The sequence below is a fragment of the Ochlerotatus camptorhynchus genome, unplaced genomic scaffold (assembly GCF_037179485.1).
Source record: "Ochlerotatus camptorhynchus isolate MF236.1 unplaced genomic scaffold, CSIRO-AGI_Acam_v1.1 ptg000268l, whole genome shotgun sequence".
Taxonomy (NCBI): Eukaryota; Metazoa; Arthropoda; class Insecta; order Diptera; family Culicidae; genus Ochlerotatus; species Ochlerotatus camptorhynchus.
Window position 1 is genome coordinate 1057112 of NW_027040758.1, and position 14420 is coordinate 1071531.

Consider the following 14420-nt stretch of genomic DNA (forward strand, 5'->3'; position numbering starts at 1 on the left):
AACGTTCCTGCAGTTGGTGGAACCACCTTGAATACCCAAAGCTTCCCTGAATTACCCGAAATTTTATAGAAGTTCTCAGATTTAACCCGAATTCCCAAGTATTTCCTTTCATTCCTTGGATCAGCTTTAAAGTTCTTAAAAAAAGTATGTTGACAACTCTGAACATCTCGGTATTCTTCTGAGGATATTTCTTGAGCTGCCGTAAAATCAATTAAACGGTCCTGAAAATCTCTTAACATTCTGACGATTTTTTGCAGTTCCTTGACTTTATTGCAGCTTCTGTGAAGTTTCATAAATTTGTATTGAGTTCTTTTAACCTACTGAAACTCTATAATGTTTTGCACTTCTTTGAATTTCTCACAGGTTTTTTTTCTCATTTTAACTGCCTTAAATAAATATTTGAAGCTCTGAGAACTTTCCAGACGTTCCCACAATTTTCCTGTTATTCATGGAATCACAGTAGGCATTGTTTGTTAAGATAAGTTCATTTGTTTACATTATTCGCCGGAGCAAGCACGTCACGACTCGATCCTGCACGCTCGAAACGAAAATCCCGGTCGATCCGCTCGAGAGTTAGCAAAATTAAATTTGTTGGTACCTACGGTGTGTGACGTTCTGAATTTTATACCTCGGTTGACCGGAAGAGTACCCCGGAAGCATGTAAAAACAAAAAGTTGTCTGGCAAGCAATCTGCAGTTGTGAGCTGAAAAGCGAAACTTTCGTTATTTCTGGTACCATGAACCAGCAAATTTTCCAGGAGGAGTGCCTAAGAAAAAGACTACTGCCTTTTCAGGAGCAACATGAGATGGATTGCCTATTCTGGCCGGACTGCCACTACTCAAATTCCACCAAACAGTGGTACAGCGAAAATGGCGTCACAGTGGTTCCCAAGGAGATGATCCCGGCCAATACTCCGGAACTGAGTCCAATCGAGGAATACTGGTCAATTGTGAAGCACATACTGAAGAAAAAGGGTGGAACTGCAATTGACCTGAAGGATTTCAAGCGGAAATGAAATTTTGCAGCCAAACAAGTGGGAACAGGGCTCGTGCAAACCCCAACAAGATTTTCGTGTCCGGATTTTTCCGGATTTTATTAAGGATCGACGTGGATCGGTGGACGTTTTATAGGTTCTCAGAACAATCCCGAAGTTATCAAAAGTTCCGTGAAATTCTCGGAATTATCATGAAATTCTAAAATTTGTGATTCTCGCAATTTATTTGATATTATAAAGAAGCTTAAAGACCCGAAAAAACTGCGTTTTGATTTTTGATTTTCTAAAAATATTGGAAAAATATATATAAAACCTAAAAAAACAGTTTTTTTTTATGTTTTCCTAAAGAAAATTTACGAGTTCCATCAATTTTTCTATGTCATCGTGCCGAAAAAATCATGCTGTCGATTTTGTTTGAAATCAAAACATTTTTCATGATGAGATCGAAAAATTATGTTGGACTCTATACAAAACCGAAAGGTCAATTTAGGCGGTTTTTTGAGTCCATAGCTTTTTGTAATATTTTTAAAAATATCAAACCTTATTTTTTTCCGTTTTCGCTTAATGGAACTAACATAGATCAGAATTTTTCTCAAATTTTCGGAGCTGTAATTTTCCTGATGTTAATGGCACTCCCAAATTCGTTGAAGTTTTCTGGACATTGTTCTTGGAGCATCTGTAAAGTTCCTGCAGTTTTATTTAATTAATCGAACGGCCCAGACCTTTTCAAAAAAAAAATCTGATTTACATCTGTAGAACTACTCTCAAAGAAACTAAAATTTTTAACCGAAGCGATGTTAACCAGGAGCTGCGTGGAAAAAACTGGTGAAATTCTAAGGCTAAACTACTTCAGGGAGACTGCGGATAATCAGTTGATAGCTTATGAAGTACTTTCTGTATAGAGTAATATTAAGTTACTGATAAATTGTATACAATTACAGCAATTTTAATAAACTACATTATGTCTACACGCTTAGATGTAATATTAAGGTGCTCTGAGACTGACATATACAAGCGTCAATTTTGACATAAAATTGAGTAATAATAGACGTAAATTCGAACTGTTCAGTCTCGGAGAACTTAATTTTATATGACATGTTTGTTGCCTATCCTTTATATCAAAGATGGATTCCGTCACATGTAAGATTAGGTATTTCTAAGTATGTAGAAGAAAATCGAATGCATTCCCTGCAAACTCATTCAAGACATTCACCAATTCTTTCGTAGGGTGAGGGTGATCTTAATTCACTCAAGAACTGTTCACGGGGTTAGACGAATTGCATCGTTTCCTGGACGAAGTGGCCAAAAGTAACTGTGATGATTAAATCGTCAAAACGCTCCAGATAAAGGGTGATACGGTCAAAATTTGGTCAATATCAACTTGACGTATTTCTTTCAATTTTGCATTTAAAAAACCTGAACACCCCTCATTTTGAAGGTGTGTGTGTGTAGAATGTTGCTCCTATTTTGATTTTGGAATTCACTCTTCAGTTGTCAAAATGCCGTCCAAGCAAGAAGAGCAGCGTATCAAAATTTTGCTCGCGCATCGCGAAAATCCGAGCTACTCGCACGCAAAGTTGGCAAAATCGCTAAAAGTTGCCAAATCAACCGTTACAAATGTAATTAAAGTGTTTGGGGAACGTTTGTCGACAGCCAGGAAGTCTGGATCGGGGGGAAATCGAAAACCGGAAGCCGCTGAGACGACAAAGAGAGTTGCCGGTAGTTTCAAGCGAAACCCTAACCTCTCTCTCCGAGATGCCGCAAATAAACAACCGTGCATCGAGCCAAAAAACGAGCCGGACTATCGACTTACAAGAAGGTAGTGACTCCAAATCGCGATGATAAACAAAATACGACGGCCAAAGCGCGATCCCGGAGGCTGTACACGACGATGCTGACGAAGTTTGACTGCGTGGTAATGGACGACGAAACCTACGTCAAAGCCGACTACAAGCAGCTTCCGGGACAGGAGTTTTATACGGCAAAAGGAAGGGGAAAGGTAGCAGATGTTTTCAAGCACATGAAACTGTCAAAGTTCGCAAAGAAATATCTGGTTTGGCAAGCCATCTGTACCTGTGGCTTGAAAAGCAGCATTTTCATAGCTTCCGGGACTGTCAACCAAGAAATTTACGTGAAAGAGTGTTTGAATAAACCTCTGCTGCCTTTCCTGAAGAAACACGGTTGTTCCGTACTGTTTTGGCCGGATTTGGCATCTTGCCATTACGGTAAAAAGGCCATGGAGTGGTACGCCGCCAACAACGTGCAGGTGGTTCCCAAGGACAAGAACCCTCCCAACACGCCAGAGCTCCGCCCAATTGAGAAATACTGGGCTATTGTCAAGCGGAACCTAAAGAAGACCAAAAAAACTGCTAAGGGCGAGCAGCAGTTCAAGGCAAACTGGCTTTCTGCGGCGAAGAAGGTGGACAAGGTGGCTGTACAAAGTCTGATGGCAGGGGTCAAGCGTAAGGCTCGGCAATTCGGATTTGGAAAAGCGGAAGCCTAACTGAATATTTTTCCTGAATTTTATACTAATTGAACTTGAAAAAGAAATTTAATTTGATTTTTTAAATAAACGATTTCACCGATTTACACGCGTTTTCCCTTGACCAAATTTTGACCGTATCACCCTTTAGAAGCAACGAAGCTGATAGACGATAGAAATTGACTGGATCAGAAGGAAGACTATCTCTTCGAAGCGGAATATTTCCTGGAACTGATAATTATCGAAGGTTACAAAGGTGCACAGTTAAAAATTCGTTATTTTATTAGTGATGTAAAATGTACAAATGTATGCATGTAAACTTCCTTTTCACGTATACTAGCAGCTTGCAAGAAATGTTGCTTACAAAGAAGGACAATTGCATACAATATATGGAATATTTCATGACATGTGTTATAAATTTACACGATCTGTAATGTAAACTTGAGTGATGTATGACGCTCCTTTTAGGTGCATCATAGTAACGCACACATAGACTAATTTTTTTAACTGTGTGGGGTTCAGCAAACTGTAACTTACTGCCTATTCCTCTTTGTTTGCTACGACGACGACAAAGAGAAGTAACCACAAGATATTTGCAAAATCGGAAAGGGATTCTCCGAAGAGGGCGCACACCGATTTATGCAAGCAAAATCTAGATATCTAGAGGTACAAAGTTCGAAAAAATAGTGTAAATTTCTGTTCAATACGATGCACATAAATGGAGCGTCATATCATATAAGTTTACATTATAAGTCGTGTAATGTTCTGAGACATTTCATGAAATGATGCAATTATTGTATAGAAGTGCCCATCTTTGTAAACAACATTGCTTACAAGTTTCTCGGTTGTGTGAAATGAGATACAAATTTCCGTGAATGTATCTTTCCATCACAATTAAAATTCAGAATTTTTTGCTGTGTAGTCTACAATATGACTAAGAGCAAATTTTATCACTTTTGGAAGGAATGATGGACACAGGACTTGTAGAGAAAGTTCACAACTTCCAAAGGATGCTCAAAGGACTTCGAGTGGAAGTTCATAAGACTTGTAGAGAAAATTTTCAGGTCTTCAAGAGGATGTCTACAAAACTATTAGATGGTTCAGTGGTCACCCTGCACTAACCGGAACTCTAGGACGATTTGGAAAACATAGAACATCTGATACATGCACACGGAAATAGGTGGCAAGAGATGTACATTGACTCTGTGAGATAGTTTAGATATGTTTCATTGCAATGCAAATTGTTGACTCAATAGATTTGAAAAACCTAGAACATGCCATGGTTGATCCAGAAGCTAAACTCCAGAACGATAGAACATCTGATATTAATGTAAATTAATCCTAAATGATGCATATAGACTCTTTGAATATGTTATGCGTACAATACATAACTTACTATATTTTACCCCCGAAATCTGCAATACAAATTGAAGTCACCATTAACTTTTGATGGACCTCCCGGGGTCCAATATAGGATTGTTTACATCCTATGATGGACCGTCTAGAATAAAATCACATTTAACATGAGAATTCAGCTTATAAACATGGTAGAAGCAATAGATGGGGTTGAATTACAGGCAAACATGTCTCATGGTTCCATAAATTGTCACTTAAAACAAATGTTCCACTAAAGGTAACAGTCTAATTACGTACCTTAATTTCGACCCTTTGTTAATATGACAGCTCCTTTAGTAGAAAATAAATCGGCATTCACTAAACCTTCCTTATTCGAAAGAGGTCATTTTGACACTATTGCATACATTTTTAAACAGGTCAAAATATGGGTCAATTTGAGCGTTTATTTTTATGGGTCACTCTTTCCTGAGCCTTTTGTATGGAAAAAATCGAAAAATTTAAGTATGTCAAATAATGTCAAAACGCCCACGGGAAACGTCCCTTTTTTGTTTTGTTTTCAGATTGCCACCGACACCGTGATTTGACCAATGTTTCCCATGAATCTGTTGCAGATGAGTTGTAAAAGATGTCTTCCGATCAAATAGTCCATTAAAGGCAAATTTACCCTAACTTGTCTCTACGAAAATATAATCATGTAAATTTATTTCAATTTTGAGTTAGGCCCTAGGGCCAACAACTGGAGCACTAGTGCCAAAACTGACACACTCACCATGTTTCGATATGAAACTCTATTGCAGGGCTGGTAGTGTTGATGCTTTATAATAGTAGTGACTTTAGTGACTAAAATTGCGGAAATAGTGACCAAATAGTTACTTGTAAATACTAAATAAGTAACCATTTATATGGTAACTTCAAAATTCAAATACGATTTGATATTTAAATAATTTTTTTTATGTCATGGAACTTAAATTTAAGTTTCATAAATTCCTCTAATTTAATCAAATCTCACAATAAAATCTCCTGTGAAGAGGATTTTAAGTGATATGAATAATTTACTTTTGCTTACGTTATACATGATGAATAGCAAATAGTTATTCCCATTTTTTCAAGATCTTGAACTTGAATTCGCTAAGAACTTTTAACAGAATTTCTTCAGAATCATCTCAGGAACTTTTTTAGAATAATTTCCCTTCTCTTAAACTTCGAGGCAAATAGCTTTTACAAAAATAAAATTGCATTCTTGAAATTCTTTGTAGAACAATCAACAAAATTGTTGGAAATAGATGATGTTCGTAGTTTGAAATGCTTAACATCAAATATCAGAACTAAAGTGGACATGTTATACGATAGCCGAGGAGATGAAAGTTAAGAGTTGATAGTTCCGTTATAGTACGGCAGTGTGAAATTTGTATATAGAGAGTAGAAACCGAACAAATGACAATTTTGAGGAAGGTACGAATTGGGTTGAGCATCTCCTTTACCAAGCTCATCCGTTAATGAGAAATGGTGAGAGGTATTTCCGCCTGCCACCACTGGGAAAAGGGATGATCGCCGATTTGCTCATGTACCTTCGATGTGCAGAAACAGTTCTATCGATTGTTTCACACTCAAGTCGCCATCTGACGTAAACAACTACCCGTTTCGTACCTTCATCAAAATTGTCCTTTGCTCGCTTTCTACTTTGTATACGGGTCATTCCGCGCCAAGTGGTCACAAAAAATTGCAAAAGTGAAATTGACCTCTTTCGATTTGAACCAAATTTGGAGGGAATGTTCATTTAAGTTCGAATTCTAAAATTCCAAAGTTGTATGCTGATCGTAGCACCCCTCGATCAAGGGGCACATTTTTCATTTTTCATTATTTTTTAGAAACCACTACTTTCTTTTGTTCATATCTCCGGAACAAATAAAGCTACAAATTGTATTAGGTATTGTTTTAATAATGAAATTAGCCAAGAAATCTAAATTTGTAACTTTTGTTTCTGTACAGTGTTGCCAAATATTTTTTTATTTTTGTTTGAAAACTTTAAATGCAGTTTTCTCGTAATACGTGTCGTTTAATTTTCATTTTAAGGACACCATCGTGTTCTTCATCCTTTTTTACATAAGAAACACTTAACGACAAAAAGTAATTTGCGTAGTTTCTGAGATATTGCATTTTGAATGAACGAAAGTCATAAATTATGAGGGTTATTTTTTTAACGTTTTCTCGTAATAAGATTAATTCTCATGACTAACTTTGTTAAATAATACTTGATGGAAACAAAATAGGTATGATAAAACCAATAATAGTTTTTATGTAGTGTTGACAATTTTAAATATTATTTAGTGGCTGAAAACTTTACACTAGTAATAATCTAAACGAATTGCATTATAAATTAAGACATTCCAATACATACAATATTGTATCAAACACTGATCGATTTGTTTCTTATATTTTATTATAACAATGTAAAACATAAATTACAATTTACTTATTTTTCTTCTCAAGGCTAGCACTTCGTGATGATTTCTTCCCATTATTATTCGAATCCACTTGCTTTGCACGTTTCGTTGCCACAACTCTAAAAGCTGAACCAGTTGTGGCACCAGAAACAGTTTTCATAATAATAGTATCAATACCAGAAGGAGCTGCTGCATGAATTGAACGAATACCGGGAATAGATGCAGCTGATGCAAAACGGTGGAACAGTATTTGTTTTCCTTCGGAACAGATCTCAGATGACACAAATCAAACGTTTGTATTGCAATTCTTCATTGCCCAGTCATAGAGCTCCTTTGGCGTGTGAATAGTGGCTCCTTGTAAACAAGCTCGCGTTGCCAATCTCTTCAAAGTTCATCCCAATCCGTCGCTTGGTCCTTTGCCATGTGCCGTAACAAAGTAGTGCCACTCAGTGGGCACTCCAAATTTTCTTTCGTGGAAAACCAGGGTACCGCACCATCGGAGAAGTACGAGATTTTGGACAACTGTAATACCTATGATTTGAGGTACTCTATGAAATGGCGCTGGAAAGCATGAAATGTTGTTGTGCTGTGCTCTAGAGTATCGGACATTATGACGCAGTTCAATGGTACAGCTTTATTCTGGTGTACAGTGTAGGCATCAAAAGTGTGAACGGTTGACAGCAAATAATTATAATGAATTTCTTGTACACTTAAAAAAACAAAAGAATAGTTTTCAGAGAAATCTGCCACTACAACGACTTCACCTTCACGTAAGCTATGACGAGTGAATTTGAAAAACTCGAAAAGTTCTAGTTTCGCTACAATATAGACGTGCTTTCGTACGGCTGGGATTGAAATGAATAACTCAAGATGAATTTTACCTGCAGGTGGCTGGTCGCCAGATGACATTGCACGCATACTTTCCGACCTTTGATAATTTTCAGCAAAGTTCTTATTGTACACGTCATGAAACCGTGCAGAAATTGGTTTCAAACTCTTGCGACGAATAACTGTATGCAGATTCAATGGGTTGCAGCACTGTTGTTGCATTGTCGCATACATGTCTCCATATTGCTTAGCATGGCCATCACAAACACTTTTCAGTTCCGTAACACCAGAACGAAGCTTGTAATTGTGTTTCACTGTTCGGGACCTACACCACTGCGACCAGTAATTTGATCTATTGTAGTATTTCTCGTGTCCTTAGTTTAGTGCATGTCGCATTACTCCATCAGTATTGAGAAATGATGAAGTATTCGATTTTTTTAAAGTTGTCATTCTTGCATTTATCTCAAGGATCCAACTCTAATTGAAAGGTCCCGCTATTTATACCCTTCGGAGTATTGAAACACCCTCCAAAGGCACGCCCCTTTGTCAGTCAAAATTGGATTCCTTAGCAACAAAATTAAGGAATGACACCGATATTGACCATGCATCAGAACCCTAGTCTTAAGCACTTCAAATTAGGGAACAATGAATAGAAGATTAGGAATCACATAGATGAAGACTAACTAACTCATTTTTTCCTTGTTTCAAGATCATCCTCGGTGGACAAAGCCAAGTCTTGTCACTATCAACAAGGCATAAAAAGTAACAAGGACTAAGATGTGTTCCTTTGATTACTGAAACATCCTGTTCCCCTAGTTTGAAGTAGTCAGGACTAGGAATCGGTGGTAGATCTTACATCCCTTAACGTACCACGAAAAGCTGATCTACCCACTTAATTGTGTTTCTTGTGTGTTTTAGGGTGTCGGAAGGTGTTTATGGGTGTTTCTGCATGTAGACCTATCTGTTAAAACGTTTATTGAAAATTAATGCTTACTGGCTAGCATTACATCCACTTTTGTTTATAATCAGAATTCTTTTTTTTTTGCTCTCCAAAAATTTACCAATTTAATCATTCACAGTGAAAGCACGGAATTTCAGAAATAATGCACACGTCAATGTTAACAACTTACAGGAATTCAAATTCGCAACCCTGATCGTCATCCGCAACACCTATCTAAAAGAATGTGCTGTGTATGTATGTCTGCAGGTCCACTCCGATCTCAAAAAGTACTCCCTCAGTCTTCGCATTCTGATGTCATGATGCTTGACATCCTGGCTCAAACCAGTAAAGTCCTCTCGAATCCATCCCAACCGAATTCCAGTCGCAATCAAGCCCAGATAACCAAACCGAGCACGCCCCTTTCTAAGCAATCTCTGGATCTAAATTTCGCAAAAAAAAAAAAACGAACCTATTTGTAAGCGGCAGCTAGTAGGATGGATCTCTCTGATTTGGTATTGTGTATATGAAATCCACGACGAAAGGGTATCAAACACATTAGAAAGAAATATCTGTCTTCAGCTATCGATCAATAATTGATATGATAGTTATTATCCGCTTCATTCATATACAGTTACAGATATTCTAGCTTGTTAGAGGTTGAAATTGTCTGTTTTTCAATGTTGAGCTTGATGTTGAATCTTCTTTCCTAATTGCGGGGGTGAGGGCTACTTCGGTGTCCCGATCAGTTTTTTTTGTGGAATCCTACCGATTTCTGGAGGTCCCTCCTTCAGAAAAAAAATCAACAAAAACAAAAAGGACATCAAATGAATGGCAGTGCTGCCAGAAAAGATTGAAAAATTGGTTCTCATGTGTTTGAGTGTGTCGAAGAGTGTCGAAGAGTGTTTTTGATGTGTTTAACACAAGGTGGCAAAGTGGCTTACCCCCTGAATAGAACACACCATTTTCCACTCGGTATCTGCAAACTTCTAATAAACTAGACAGATGCGCCAGAGATGCTTAAAACATAGACGCCTAATATATAAAAAAAAATTAAAAAATGTCTTATCTTAATAAATAGTTATTTTGGCGTTCTTGTACCAAAAATTAACGATTTAGGTCCGTTGTGCACTTACCTTCTGAAAACTTTTAAAATAATAGGTTTAGATATTAATTCCATTGCTTTAGAAAATGCATCAGAAAAATAAAAAACACTTTTCTTTAATTTGTTTTCCGAAAATGTTACATTGCATTGAACTTTGTTTTAGATAGTCTATCTTATGTAAAAATGCTGTGGGATACGACGGTGCAATCAAACCAAATATTTAGATGCATCAACTTAAAAAATCACGTTTAAAGTTTTTAGTCGCTAAATAATATTTAAATTTGGCAACACTGTTTTTGGTAATGTAATAGATTTTTTTTCCTTTAAATATTATTTTACACAATAAGTCATGATAATGAATCCACTTATGAAAAGGAAATGGAAAAAAAAAAAATAAAAAAAAAGGTTTACCCTCATAATTTATGACTTTCATTCATTCAAAATGCAATATCTCAGGAACTACGCAAATCACTTTTTGTCGTTATGTGTTTCTTATGTAAAAAAGAATGAAGAACACGATGGTGTCCTTAAAATGAAAATTAAACAACACGTATTATGAGAAAACTGCATTTAAAGTTTTCAAACAAAAATAAAAAATATATGGCAACACTGTACAGAAACAAAAGTTACATATTTAGGTTTCTTGTCTGATTTCCTTATTAAAACAATACCTAATACAATTTGTAGCTTTATTTGTTCCGGAGATATGAACAAAAGAAAGTAGTGCTTTCCAAAGACTCACGAAAAATGGAAAATGCGCCCCTTGACCGAGGGGAGCTCCGATTAGCATAAAACTTTGAATTTTGAAAATTTAAACTTAAATGAACATTCCCTACAAATTTGGTCCAAATCGGAAGAGGTCAATTTCATGTGCTGTGTACACTTGGCGCGGAATGACCCATACACAATTTTCACACTGCCGTACTATAACGGAACTATCAACTCTATAGTTTAATCTCCTCATCTATTGTATAAAATCTCCACTTTAAGTCTGATAATTGACGTTAAGCATCCCTGAATCCATAAATCCAGAATTTCCATGCAATTGACCTCAGAAATTTCATGAATTTTTGCTTAGAATAATCTTGGACTGCTCCCCTGCATTCAATTGGAAATTCAATTCGTATTCTCCTTAAAATTCCCATAGTATTTCCTCAGCATTCTCATAACAAAAATCCATCACAGAATAACTTTGAAAATCTTTTCAGAATTCCTTTGAGATTGAACCCGCAAAATTCTTCTCGGAATTTATTTCGAACTCTTAAGAATTTTCTTGGAAGTATCTTCAGAAATCACCCCAAAATGCTTTTAGAACTATCCGTAGAGACCATCTTTGGAGTTCACGGGATTTTCATGAAATTTTCATCAAAGCTCCCTTAAGCAACATTTCAGAAATAACGTTGAATTCTTATTAGAATTGGACCTAGAATCCTCAGAACTCTCCTTAAAATTCACTCTCAATTATATTGGAATTATTTCCAAAATTGTTTCGGAGCTAAATTTTGCGTCTCTAATACTTTAAACAATAATCAAAAGCGACGCTCGTATGTGTTAAGCCAAGTTTAGCTATGTAGGTAAACCTGGCTCAAGATTTAAGCGGAGATAAAGAAATCGGTCCTCAGAGCACTTAATTTTACATGAGACTGTCGTAGTCTGTACTTTGGTATTCTTCTCTGATATATATCTTGGTGTCATCCCTAGAATCCTTTAAAATTCTCTTAAATTTACTTTTGATTTTTTAAAGTTCTCAATCACCCTGAAAAACTTTTGAAAATCTATCACAGACAAATACCTTTGGTAAGTTTCCTAGGTTTACAATTTATTTTCTTAGAAAGGAGATACATTTTTCCTGATTTATAATAGAAATTGTAGGCATTTCCCAATAGTTTTCCTGGTGTTCTAAAGTTTTGTGGTTCACTGGTCACCCTGGTTAAAATTTCCAATTTTTCAACAGATATGTATATTTTGTTAAAACTACTTTAGACTTTCTTAGTGCCAAGTACCCAATTTAAGCATTTCGTTGATATTTTTTAATTTCACTCTATTTTAGTAGTGAAAAAGTGACATTAGTGACTATTTTTAGGGAAATAGTGACTTTAGTGACTTTTTGGAGTAAAATGTGACTTTTTAGTGACTGGCTTCAAAATAGTGACCAAGTCACTAAAAAGTGACCTGCTACCAGCCCTGCTATTGTATATTACTGGACTGAGCGAAACAAAATTCTTAGGGATTATTTTTAGTGCAGAAGTCTACTTTGGTGGAAAATATGCAATAATATTTAAGTTAATCATTAAAACTTTGCATGAAACACGTGAAATCCAAACTTATGTTGGAGAGACTTAAACGCTTGTAAAGCACGAACCTAGCAAACGCAAAACATCGAAAGACGAGGCTTCTATAATTCTCTCAACTCAATTGCTGCTCCACGTAAATTTCGATCTTCGATGCAAAATCTAAAAACTGAATAGTTGCCATATAATACAATTACCCAAAAAATTAAGTTTGTCGATTTTCCTATTGAGAAAACCGCCACATTTCCAAAAAACAACACCGCAAAACCGCCTAACTAATGATTTCAATTACCCAAACAGTAATAACCCACATCCCTCATTTGGATCACACTTCTACCGAGCGACCAACATCAACAACAATTCTCCCGCAAACAAAAATCTTCATAACCTAGTTAAGTAACAACATCATGTTGCGGCTTAATCTTCCTGCCCGTCCCGACTCCCGTCATGCCCATCATCTCACTCTGTAGTGTAGGCACTGCTGTTTGATGATTGCCCGTGGTGAATATTAGGGCCTCACACACTGACGTCGTCGTCCGCCAGGCCACTGCCACTCCACCCCAGTACGCGAGTTGTGTCAGTTAATTACACCACACGTAATCACCACGGCAACGGCGGCGGTGCATCGCTTCGAGTACAAGCTATTGCTGCGCGGCGCACCTCATTTTTCTCGCAGCTCGCGCAACAGCAACAAAAAAAATGGAGAAATGTACACGGAAGCTGCACACAGCTCGCACAGTCTGATTGCGAATTTTCACAACTTTGCGACGGAGATTCCAGTTTCATAATCGTCATGAAAAAAGGTTATTGATCAGTTCATAATATTTACCTTCTTATCGTGATGAAGCTCGCTCAGCCCGTGTAGTTGGATTGGAAACGTCGGTGTCTGCAACCTGCGACCTGCTTTCTCACTTCAAAGTACAAGTTTTTTTTCTGGGCTCGAATCAACTGACCGCAGTAGCGCAACTTAATTGTTTTCCTCTTCACGGGCCACCGAAAAACAAAATCTTAATTTGATTGTAAATGCTGTGTTTCGCCGCTCTTCGCGCACTGTCTCTATCACTCCTCACTTAAACAAAAGCCAGCTGAAATGGAAAACTATGTTAATGATCACTTTTACAGCTGTTTTCTTCTGATGGTTCTCTGGCCGCTTGAACAAATCGAATCAGCAACTTTGCATGCACTGAAATTCCCCGAAGTGGGTAGATTTTGGACAATCAAGTAGGCACTGAAAATCACACAAACACCAAAAGCACTCTACGATAGGGAAAATGCGCAAAAAGCTGAACAATCACCAACGCTGAGCACGTCTCTTCTCGGCTCTCCAATCACTCTTGCTATATAGCCTACTCATCCAAGCAGTCATCGGCAGAAAAGAATGTGCGAGGAGTTTGAAGCTGAAACTGAATTTGATATCTCCGCTGGGACGCGGGACCACAGCGGCGACAACTTCCTCCACTAAGTGCGCGGTCGGTTTTCGCCTTTGCTTGGCTCCGCTATTAGAGAGTCCCTCACCTAGCTAAAACCCATAGCAAATCAGGCAAAAACCGATATTTTCACATTCGATTATGCCGATTTCACAATTTTTCGTCTCTTTTTTTCCCCCTTGATCCAAAGATCCAATGCCGCGCGCCGCGACTTGTGGGCTCTTCCAATGGGTCGGCGCGTAGTAGATATATAAGTACTTCACGTGGCTAGCAAAGGTAGCAGCAACAAAAAAGACGTATTTTCCTCCTTCGTTGTTGCAGCTGTAAAACCAGCGATTCAAACCGTGCACTTTAGACTTCAAATATACTAAATAACAGAAAATAGAAAAGCAACCGCTGGAAAACCACTAAAAGAGTCACTCAAAACAACAAGGGCACAACAGAGCGCCGCGGCCCTCTACGTTTAAAGTCGTGGTTTTCGATGCACCTAAAAAGCAGACCTGCTCACTCGCGTGTGGATAGCTCGTCTCTTCGACCTCTCAAAACCACTGTTTAT

At 37.4% G+C, this 14420-nt stretch overlaps 1 protein-coding gene across 1 annotated transcript in view; it reads right to left on the bottom strand.

The window, feature by feature from the left end:
- LOC135705513 (uncharacterized) overlaps positions 1-13773 on the bottom strand; it is a 70177-nt gene extending 56404 nt beyond the window's left edge. The window contains exon 1 of the mRNA XM_065227283.1: positions 13267-13773. The gene's annotated coding sequence lies outside the window, so the exon portion shown is untranslated. The remainder of the gene's footprint in view (positions 1-13266) is intronic.
- Between the last annotated feature and the right edge of the window lie 647 nt (positions 13774-14420).